We start from the raw sequence: 11,578 nt of genomic DNA, 5'->3' as shown, positions 1-11,578 counted from the left end.
CCTTATTCATTGTTTTTTACCCTTGTTGTAACTTTTTCTTGTATTCAGTGTGCTTTAATTCCTTCCCCCCCCCCCCCCCCCCCCCCTTTATAGCAGTTAGTTTCTCAGCATAGTCCCTGACCACAAATACTTTTGAGTGGAACATCTGGTTCTAATGTGTGCTCTAGAAATGTTACTTTCTGCAATATCCCACTCCTCCCCCAGATGATATTTTCCCTCTTGTGTTTGCCCAGCACGGCTTGAAAGCGGATCAGTATCTGAAGAAACAAAAGACCCCTCTGAGAACAAAGACTTCAAAAGCCACAAAGTGATTTCCCAGAGCCTGGGGCAGTTGCAGGAGGGTTAGTCTGCAGCCTGGCCATGCAGGCAGGGACACTAAGGGGCTGCCTTCCTCCTCTTCCTCCATGCTGACCTTCCCCGCTGCTCCTACCAGCTACCATAACCCCACAGACACTTTCAGCTGCTTCCCTTCCTTGTGATCCCACCTTGTGATCTTCTCCTTTTTTTTCAGTTCTACTTCACTTCTAGGCAGACCCACTCCTCTTCAGAGGAGGAAATACTACTACCCAGGCCCTTCTCTTGTTTCTCGCTGCCATTACAGCAGCTTTTTCAGATTTGCTATCTTAGAAGCCGTCCTGTGCTTTGTGAGTAAACAAACTTTCACCTACTTGTAGGGGGGGAGTACTGCTCTGCATAAAAGAGGCTGTGTAGTTGGTAAAGTGCAGATACAGGATGAAGCAGGAATGTGTAATGTATTTTCAGGCATAGGAAACATGAAAAGCCAACTGAACTCCAGAGAAAACTGTACTGCACTTCTGTTATGTTTGCAATACAGTTGATGTAAATAATATATGACTCCTGGAAGGAGTGTAGAAATATATAAAGTTTTATGTACGGAAGCACTGAACACATGTGGGAGATTCAGATGCACCAACAAATCACGGGCTGGGCGCCAAGCACTGCAATGGTGCCTGCTGTAATTGGGGCTCGGGGACTGAACTACTTTGATTGCAACTCACATCCTGAAAGGGTAAATTGTGCACTGCCACAACCCACCAAATTATTTAACTTCAGAAAAAAAAAAAAAAAAAAGGTCCTCAGTGAAGGGAGAGGAGGATTTATTATTCCATTATGTTGTCTTTACAAGCCATCCCAATAAGCAAATATGATCATGGTTTTGTAAGAGTTCACACGAACTAGGCTGTCTTACTGGACAAACACTTCATCATTGCCATGAAGCATGGAGAAACGGATCATGATGCAAATGAATGAAAAAACCCCAGAACCTTAGCTTAATCATTTTAAGTCCCTTAGGGCCCTCGCTGTTGAGAGGTGAACAAATCTGAGCATGTTCTGTGGATCCTGTTTTCTGCGTGACCCTGTGCTGGCAGCTCGGCTGCAGCTGGGCAAGGTGGGATCTTTTGTGTTCTCAGGACCTACTGGCTGACTGTCTGGGGAGGGAGACTTGCTTCTCCAACCCTGCCCTTTGAGGCAGATCTAGCATCTGGTGCCTCTGTTCAGCTGCCCTGCTTTTTCACACAGCCACTCCCCCAGATCCCTCTTTTTCATGAAAAAAACAGAAGGTAGATGAGAAGGTCCCAGCTCAGCCCTTGACTCCCACTCTTAAGTCACCCTTTTTGTAGTGTTCCTCCCTCCTCTCAACCCAGAGGACATGCCTAATGCCTTTTTCAGCATTAGAATCTTCAGCTATCCTTTTTTTTTTCATCTGCTCATCCATCCATTTAATGCTTAGCATGACTGCAAATGTTTGCCATATGGGCCTGTCTCTTGATATTTTAGTCTGGCCTGAGTTTTGGGTCAGTAATGAGCAGTAAGAAAAATTATAAAAAGTCTGTCACACTTGAAAGAAAACTGAACTATAATTTTTATTTGTATTATATATAATTTGTATATATTATATAAGCCATATTCTTAACATAGCTTCTTGGACACCTGGGAAAATGTTTACATTGGGATTTTGTTCCAACTGTGCTGAAGTGACACCAACAGGACAGAAATTCCCTCTGTAATCATTTGCATGCTTCTGATGCTGGTTAGCACATGGTAGATATGACGAAATAGAGGAAATTGTTTGTAATGCTGGAGGTCAGTAGAAATTCGAATTATTTTACAAAACATGCCTGGAAAGCTAGCTGGCTTGTACAGTCACACCAGAGAGACCTGGAAATCACCTTGCACAGCAGCCTCTCTGAAATCTCTCCAGAAATATCTCTCAGCTTGAAGTCTAGTCTTTGGTGGTTGCTGCATTGGTGCAAATGAAGCAAACCTGCTGTGCTGGGCCCTCATCTTTGCCCAGCAGCTCTGTGAGTGTGGTGGCTGTAGGGAAGAGCTTTTACTGCAATGCTGGAAACTGAGGGAATTGGATGAGTGAGCTCTAAAGGAGCAGGGATGTCGTGCTTTGGTGTTTTCTGAACATAGACTTTCTTTTCAATATAAATGTTCCAGAAGATGGATACAAGACAACTACTGGTTTGATCTGCTGCTTTCTCTCAGGTGGTCACAGGGACAACATCCTGTGGTCACCCTCTGAATGCAGCTGTGCCGTGCTTACAGGATCTGTCCCCAGGGTCTGTACACAGCAGGGAAACCCCGCAAAGGGCAGAGGACTGGGAAGAGCTTCTCAGAAGTCAAAAGAATCAGGTTAGAAACTGAAGCAATTTAATCGTTGTCTTTTGTAAGATGTGCTGTGACAGATAATTTTGTCCTCGTTTATAAAAAAAAAAAGCATTCTTTGATCTGAAAAAAAATACCTAATTTTATAGGAAAAGTGTTTTATGGAAAAGGTGTTTTGAACTCATTTAGACATAGCTGGCAAATTTTAATTATAGATGAACACTTACTTTAGCACTTTTTAGTCATATTTTACTCCTCGGAAAGCATGGTGGGTCTGAGTCAGCAAGATTCACAGCTGCCTCCAGCCCAGGGAGGAGGCTGGGCAGAGCAGACTCTGCAGCCTACAGATGTTGTGCTCTGTTTTCTTTTCAGCAGCCTCTTGTAACGCTTTTTGAGACCCAGTGATATACTGATTAAGGGGATTTTTTTTTTTAAAGGGAGAATCTAGATGACAAAAATTACTAGAAACAGTACAATTCCCACAGGTCTGACTGAACGACATCTGCTTCAGCTAAAGCACTGAGAGGTTTTTGAAACAAGGCAGGTGTTCAGGCTTCATTGAAGTAAATATTTTAAGCTATTGTCTTAAGGAGGAATGGCTGGGAAAGCAAAGTTGGCTTATTTTGAGGGAAATGGCAGAAATGGCAGAGATCAAGCCAACCAACCACCCCCCCTCACAAAGGAAGGAGTATGATTTTGATGTACACTTTGAACAGTCTTTTTTTTTTTTTTTTTTGCGTGGAGTAGAAAGTTGGTGTTTTGGTCATGTATCTAAAAGAGTAACATTTTGGAAGGAAAGGAAGCAAAAAAAGAAAGAAAATGCACCTGGGTGCAGAGACAGGGCTTGCCATGCTAGGGTGGAGGATGGCAATGCAGTGGAAGGGGTGGAAGTGAATTCATCTCTCTCCAAACTCTCCCAAAACACGAAGTATACACGCTATATGAACATGCTCTTAAAACCCTAGCGGTGCATATATTTTTGACAAAAGTCTTGTTATTTCACCTGTCATTCTGATTTATGCTTCTTAGAGAACATAGAGCTGCAGTCAGGAAAAAAGAGAAAAGCCATATGGCAGACTATCGTCAAACAAACAAACACATACAATATAGATGCCAAACAGAGATTTTGTTCAAACAAAAGGAGCAGAAAAACAACCCTATCCCCCTTTGATACCTTTATACGCTTTCATAAAAGAGTATTTACCTGGCTTTCTCCGCCCTTCAAACCTTCTGAACAGACTTGCTCTAAGAGCACGTGTGCTCAAGGTATTTCCTAATTCAGTCGGGTTTTAATAAGATCACAGTTCACAGGGATAAATATGGCTAACCCTGTAAAAAACTCGGGGAATGGCATCAATTGTAAGTGTTATCAGTGTGTTTTGCATAGCTGAAATATTGTGAGACAGAAAGCAGCTGACTGGGCAGGAGCTGTCATACCTTGGAAATGGTCCTTGTGCAGGGCCCCCTTCAATGTGGGCTGAAAAATGAATCTTGCTCTCTTGGAGCCTGCTGTCACCTCCATCCCACTGTGGAAACCTCTGAAGCAACCCCTTCTCAGGCAGGAAGGGCCTTGCTCATTTTGAGTCTGTGAGTTGGTGGGTGTGGGGAGGCTCTTCAGGAACTTGCAATTACAGGGCTATTTTTTCAAGGAGATAAGTGTCATTTTAAAAGCCCTGGAGCAACACCATCATACCTTTTTGTAAGAGTAAATGAGGAAAGAAATAAAATTATGTCTCCTCAACTTTTACTAAAGAGAGAAAATACATTTTATCAATTGTGGAAACATTTAATCCTATTCAGGCTGCAGGACTACATGCAGTTGATGCACGCACACACACGTTTTCAGGTTAGCACTGGGGTTCCATGCTGATGTGAGACCATGAACTTCACAGGGAACAGGCAGCTGGATGAGGGGATGAGGACAGTCAGAACTAGGAAGAGAAGAAGAAAACTGACACTGAGAGCAGGGAGAACAGCAGAACCAGGAATTTGGAGGAATAGTCTAGAAGGATGGATGGGGCAGTTGCACAAAGCAATGGAGAATGGGAAAGTGAAAGGGGACTGAGAGCATCCACAAAGACATCCAGAGCTGGCTCTTCTTTTTCCTAAATTCCTGTGCTTCATCATTCCCCTACTTCAGGAGAAATTCTGTGAATGCCTTGGCAAAAAGATTATTTTAGTCATCTCTAAATGGATGCAGATCCTGGAGGCAGAGATCTGCATTAAGGACTGTGCCACAGCTCTGGGTGCTCCACACACAACGCTAGCTGAATTCCCATGATGGGGCTGATAATTTTTTTAATAGGAAATTACATGTTTCTTGCTCCCCACCCCCTTTTTACAAAAGGGGACTGCCATAGGTTATCTGTACTTTCATCCATGATAAAATGACTAACTTAATCAGAATTTACCGTGGATGCAGTATTATTCCACACGTCTTATTCCACACAGGAGAATTTGTGTTAATTGCTTGTGTTAATCACATCCTCCCCTGTTCATCTTAATCCCTACATTTAACTTTATTTGGGTTGTGTTGTTCCCTTGAGGAACTGTGCTTGATCTGAGCACAGTTAGACTTGGCTAAGTTTCTTGATGTGCCAAGGAGAGTGGAAGAGTGCACTGAGGATATGACTCAATCCAAAGCAAAAAGGACAGAAGGGAGGAAAATGCAAAGAAATCTTGATTCCAAAAAATGAAGTATTGTCTTGGGGTTTACCACTATAAAAATACTAACTAGCTATGCTTGTTTTAGGAAGCAAAGCAGACAGGAGCAAGTTCTTTCGCACTGAGAGATGTGAACCAGCACCACCTGCTCCTGTGCTGCTGCATTTTCTTCTCCCACGGAGCAAGTGGCCTTGTCCATGCAGCTGAATGGAAGCAGCTACAGCTCTGTGCTGTTTTGGGATGTTGTGTGGCACAGTGCTAACAGGCATGAACCTAAACCATACCTGGGAGTGTGCTAACATCTAAATACTGAAGACATTCATAAGTGGTGCTTGAGCACAGGCCATAGCCCTGCTCAGTTTCCTTGTATTGATGTAGCTCATGGGTCTCCAAACAATTGGTAGTATATTTTTGTTGTGTAAAGTCTCTGTGCTTATAGGATGCAGAAAGGAGATGCTGTTAGATGGGAATTCCAGATTTACCCTTGAAATTCTTTACTCTTGCAATCTCAGGTCAAATTCTTAGTGTTATGCTAATATAGCTTTTCTTGATATAATTTGCCTTAGCTTCAGTTTAGGATTGAGGGATTTTTGGTCATAATTTTTTGTAAGTGAGGTAATTAATGGGGATTTAGAGTAGGTAATTTTACCCTTGACAATAAATCAGCAATCATTTGTGATGAGGCAAATAGACATTCAAGCTGGGCAGAGTACAGCTGAGGTAGAACCTCAAGGGATTATAAAAGGAACCTGCTGATGTGCAGGTTTCTGACTTTCTGGTGTCAGCATTAAGTGACACTATTCAGATAAAACAAGTCTTTTTCTGTGTGGAATAAAACTTTGTTTCCAAATACCTATTTGTACCTGGCGAGCAAGACATGAGAATTTGTGTACACAGATATAATGCTCTGTGTTTGATCAGCAAGCCTTAATATTAACTCATCCCCCTGTCCTTCAAGTTTCTCTGGTTGCAGCAATTAGTTTATAATACAGTTATAAAAGCACAGGTTGCTGTCACATATAAAAGGCCTAAACAAAGAAGCAGCCTAAAGAAGCTTTGATTATAGCTGTCCCCTAGGATCTTGAATCCAAACATGGGTTGTTGCAAGTGTTAACAGCATGTGGTCACAAGAGGACAGGCAGTGTCTTGCAAGGGGCTGCCTTCATTCTTGGGTGACAAAACAGGGAGGAGTTTAAACAGTACAATAAAAATAATTTCTTAAGCCACAGAGATGTTGATAGCCATGCAGTTCTGGTGCAAATCCCCTTGAAGGGCCTTCACTGAGCAGCCCTGTTTGATTTCTTGCCACCAAATCTCAGAAATGTCCAAGAGGCAAGTAGACTGACACTACCCACTGTCTCGTCCTCTCTTTTGCCCTTCCTAGGCACAGGCCTGCTGTCTGCTCCCCTCCCATGGAAAGGGGATGCTCCAGCCCAGCTGCCTGCAGAAGCGACCAGCAGAACGGGCTCCTTGCAGATGCCCTCTTCTCTCAGCTCACACCAGCATTTCACTTTGGGAGCCTCTGTGGAGATTTGCTTCCTCTGTTCAGGGGCATGCAATGCTGAGAGCTGAGACTACTCGACATACTTTGCAACAGGCTTTAGAAATCCAATGTTTTTTATTTTAACAAGGTTGTCTTTATTGATGGTACATTTGCTCTTGTTCTCTCCAGGCAAGTCTATGAATACACTGATAATGTTTAATCCTTCACCTATTCATGGATAGATAAGCAGGCTGGTACCAGGTCTACTCTCCTTAGCGCAGTAGCATAAATTATAGCACAATGCAAGACTTTCCTAAGCACCTGAGCGGTTTATATAATCCCGGTGGAGTTAATAAAGACATTTCAAGATATTCCTTGCATTATAGCAGATTAATTTATTTTTATTAACGTATCACATCTTTGAATGTTGTAATCATGTCCTAGCTCCAGCAAAATGCTGTGATCCCTGCTCCAGACCTCTTAAAATTTTATGTTAGTCACAAGTCTATTACTGTGGTTAAAGAAGTAGCAGAGTAAGTGGGGACAATAGGAGCCTGATGGAAGTTACAGTTATGAGGATGCCTGTTTTTCCAGAGGAATCATGTTTGCATCATTGAGATTTAGGATCTTTTTTTTTTTTTTCTCCTGTTAACATTAGATTAGAAGACACTCATGTATTGGCACGCAGTGTGTGAACTTCAAAGGAAAAGTCTTTGAGTAAGGAAAGAGGAGAGAGAGTTTTCCAAGATAAAACAGGTACCTTTTTCTGGATCTTCTTTTAATAACACATGAAAAAACACAATTAGAGAAGGAAGTTCTGACTAACTGTAGAGCTGAATGCTGAAATGTTGGCCTTCTGTACTAAAACACCTTGTCTCCTCACCTCCCTTCCTCCTTCTATCCCTGCCTCTCTCCCTTCCTCCCTCTCCCCCATCCTGAGCATGGACACCACCATATTTCTTGCAGTTGTGCAAATTCTTGTCCAGTAACAGTTTTGAAAAAGACCCCAAAATAAAATGACACAGTAATGTTAAAACACGGGACTTTGAATTTTGGCTGAGGTGTTTAAAAGAAAATAATTTAAAAGGCAATTTAAAAGCATTAGTGGACTCAGCCTAGCCAAAACCACAATAAATAGCATTTTTTTTTACTTAGTTCTTCCTTTTTTTTTTTTTTTTTTCTTTTTTTAATGACTTTTGCATTGAAATGGATGCTAATTAAAAGCAGGAAAATCACCAGCTATGTCAGTATAATTTGCATCAATTAGTCACCCAGAAGTTGGTGCAATTCTAGTTTGATCACACAAAAAATAAAAAAAACAATAGCCTAAGGGTGTCTGTAAAGGGGGACTAACATGCAGACATAATACATTGCTAAAAATACCTTATATGTGAGCATATCTGTGTAGGCCATGGACAGCTTCTACTCTTTGAGGAGAAAGGTGAAGAAGGTATCTTAATAAATAAATTCACGTGAGTTTTTTAGAAGTGTCTTGTTGTTTACTTTAGTAGCAACCTAACAGACATTTAAATATGTATATATTCTTGTTTAAAACCCCAAAGGGAGAAGGACAACAAGAAGAAACATAGTAATAGAGTACCAGCAAACACTACAGCTACCAAATGTTCCCCCATTACAGTTGAAGACATTATTCTGATAAAGACCCAGTAATTTCTATTCACAGCAAATCCCAGGAGTGTGAGAGGCAATGGGATCGCCCAGCTTCATGCCAGCCTGCCTGCTTTGTTTCTAGACATATGCTGATCAATTGTCATGGAAAGGTCAGCCCTGCAAATGCTTGTCCCATCCTTCTGCCTTTCAGGCCCAGCAAGGATTGATGATTTAGGATGTGTCTACTCAGTCCTTAAAAATAAAACCAAAAGCCAAAAAAAAAAACCACAACACAACAATCAGCAAACCACAAGCAGGAATGGATCTGAGGGTAGATGGGGTTCACTCACTGTTATTTGTTCTCCCTAGAGTTTACATGTTTCTTACATACATAATGCATTCAAGTTTACTCATTTTTCACTTCAAACCCTACCACGGGTAAAGGGGTCTGTTCAGAGTGCACTTACCTTTCCAGATTGTCAGCTTTTTCTGAACATATGATTTCATAGTTACAGATCAGTACTTGCAAGAGCAGCAGTAAAGAACAAAGATGCCAGTCTGGGAATGTGACTGGTCACTGGTTATTAGAAAGATTTAGCAGGCTATTGCATGGCACGGTTATGCAATTTCACACTTTTGCCTTGTCCCTGTGCTCAGATTGGGATTCAGATACTGTGATTGTGCACTGTTGCCCATGGCAAAAATGTTGGGCCCTAGAGGGGTCAGAGCGCAGCTCTTTGTCAGAAATGCTCCTGTTCTTCCAAGAGGAGGACAAGCTTGTAGCCCTTGGGAGGAGAAACAGCCAAGTGCTTCTCCTCATTCTTTGTGAACATTTCTCTCTTCTTTTTGTGATTTGCGGTGTGGACACCTAGCAGTTTTTGGCAAAGATAAAACTGCAATTTCTGATTTGATTTGCATTACCTGGAAATCAAACCAGAGCCTCTAAAGGGCAGTAGGGCTTCTGTGGCAGCTCTCTGGAGTCTCAGTGGCTACAGTGTGTCTGTCTATATGGAAAATATTTTTTAAAACATGCTTGCTATGAGGACTAAATGGCAACATGGGCTGTCTGCCAATAACCTCAAATCTGTAGTGAGAAGTAATTCAGTCTGCTAGCAAGCTGAGCTCTAGCCTTCCTCTCCTGTATAGACTGTCGATTGCTCTGTGATTTACTAAGGGTAGGTACAAAGCATATTTTATTAAGGCAACATCTTCCACTCAAATCATGGTTCTTAAAGCAAAATGCCAACATTTTACTCACTGGCTCCCCAGCACCTCTCAGTCCTACTTTTAAATGTGATATACGGTTGTGAGTGCTCTTCATCACTCATGGTGGCTTTCAGCATAAGTCATTGCTAGATTTAGCTGCTGCTCTCCATATATCATCAAGTATCTTGAAGCAAATTCATTACCAGAAGGCGGGTGTGTGTCCTTGCTGCATTTTTCCAGCTTATCTAAATTGTTGAAATGGTCAAGCAACGTGCTTTTAAAAGTGGAAGTCTGAAGTATCAAGCTGAGTTTCAGCTGGCATGTAAGGAAGGATGCAAGTGACATTTACCATTTACTTCTTATCAAATCCTGTAACAGAGCTGACAGAACATCTCCTTGAGAAAGCCCTTGCTGTTCTCACCAAAAGCAAACATAAAACTGCTGATGTCAGGCAAGGGAGGCAATGCCTGTGCTTCATTATGTCTTGTAACAACTGCCACGCGTGAGATTACAAACCTTCAATATGAAGTACATTTGAGTCTTTCTTCTCAGTGCACTTGGAGCAGGCCCTGGGAGGCTGCAGTCCAGATGTGGCTTTCTGACGTGTTGCATGGTGACATGACATCCTGCTGTGACAGAGAGAAGACGAGCCTCAAAAGAGATGTGGAATTATCCAACTCAACATTTGGTATGGGAAATGAATAAATGCCTAACCTATGCACGTGCTGAAGATTTGCATGCCTTTGGTGCCGGCATGCCACAACTCCATGGTCTCAGCAATGAAAGTGTTAAAGCCCAGCACCAGGTCCTTATTCTGTGTTCAAGTTCAGGAAAATGTGGTGTGCACTGGCCACAGAAGTGGTGATGGCTGCGACCGGGAGATAGCAGCATTTCTGAAGGCAGGGTGTAGGAGATAACAATCCCACAGATTGCATATTAAAAATGGCTTTCTCAATTAAAGACTCATTTTATTAGCCGCAAGTAACCCTTTAAGGGGTGACTGCACATGAACAACCCGCAAAGAGAGAATGGGTCTGTAGGAACGGGAGCTTCCCCAGGGCAGCATCCTATTTTGTGCCTTGCCAAAGGAGCTGGCAAGCCATTAATGTTTGAGTTCAACAAAACTGCTCAGGCTTTCCAGACTCTTAGGGCTCTGGCTGAGGCTCTTGGAGCTGCAACAGGTCCTGACAGCACTTTCAGCTGGATAAAACAAAGAGAGCAGCAACTGGAGCCAAGCCAGGATGCAGTTAGCAGAGAGATACAGTTTCCTTTTCATTTTTATAAATTTGTTCCAAGACTGTTTTATTAAGCTCTTTCTTTCTTTACAGACGCCGCTTTAGTTTTCACAAGGACTTCAGGCTGAATGGCAAACTGTCCCACATCAGGGACATGAAGTCCATCAAGGAAGTTCCAGCAAGGAGATGCTGATCCTAAATGCCTGTGCACCCCTGTGGAGACCAGCAGCAAGCTGACTGGGGTGCTGGAAAGCTGGGGGACATCTCCACCTTTGAAATGCATCACTTCTATGTTGGAGACCAGCTCTAGAGAGCATACCCTGTGATTCGGCAGGGCACTGGATGTGCATTACACATGGTCTCCTGAAATATGTGACAGCCAGGAATTGGGAAGGCCATGCAGGAAAAGCTAGGCAGACTTAGAGTGCTATAATTCTGTGCCAATGCTGAGGTTGAGTTCCCTGAAATGTACATAAAGGGAGGCTGTGCTTCCTAGAAACCCAGCTTTTTTTATTCTTTCCTTTCTTTTCTTTTCTTTTCTTTTCTTTTTCTTTTCTTTTCTTTTCTTTTCTTCTTTGCTCTCTTTCTTTTCTCTTCTTTTCTCTTTTCTTTTCTTTCTTTTTCTTTTTCTTTCTTTTCTTTCTTTTCTTTCTTTTCTTTTCTTTTCCTTTTTTCTTTTTTTCCTTTTTTTCTTTTCTTCCTTTCCTTTTTTTCCTTTTTTCTTCCTTTTCCTTTTCCTTTTTTT

The 11,578-nt window shown here is 42.1% G+C and overlaps 1 long non-coding RNA gene across 1 annotated transcript; it reads left to right on the top strand.

The window, feature by feature from the left end:
- The first annotated feature begins 292 nt into the window (after positions 1-292).
- On the top strand, positions 293-11,331 carry LOC121064185. Its single transcript, XR_005816395.1, has 4 exons — positions 293-341; positions 7,440-7,537; positions 10,151-10,286; positions 10,927-11,331. It is a non-coding gene; the product is annotated as an uncharacterized LOC121064185 (long non-coding RNA).
- The last annotated feature ends 247 nt before the right edge of the window (positions 11,332-11,578 follow it).

This window comes from Cygnus olor, chromosome 1 (assembly GCF_009769625.2).
Source record: "Cygnus olor isolate bCygOlo1 chromosome 1, bCygOlo1.pri.v2, whole genome shotgun sequence".
Lineage (NCBI taxonomy): Eukaryota > Metazoa > Chordata > Aves > Anseriformes > Anatidae > Cygnus > Cygnus olor.
The sequence above is the reverse complement of the archived record's forward strand: the minus strand, read 5'-3'. Positions and strand labels throughout refer to the sequence as shown.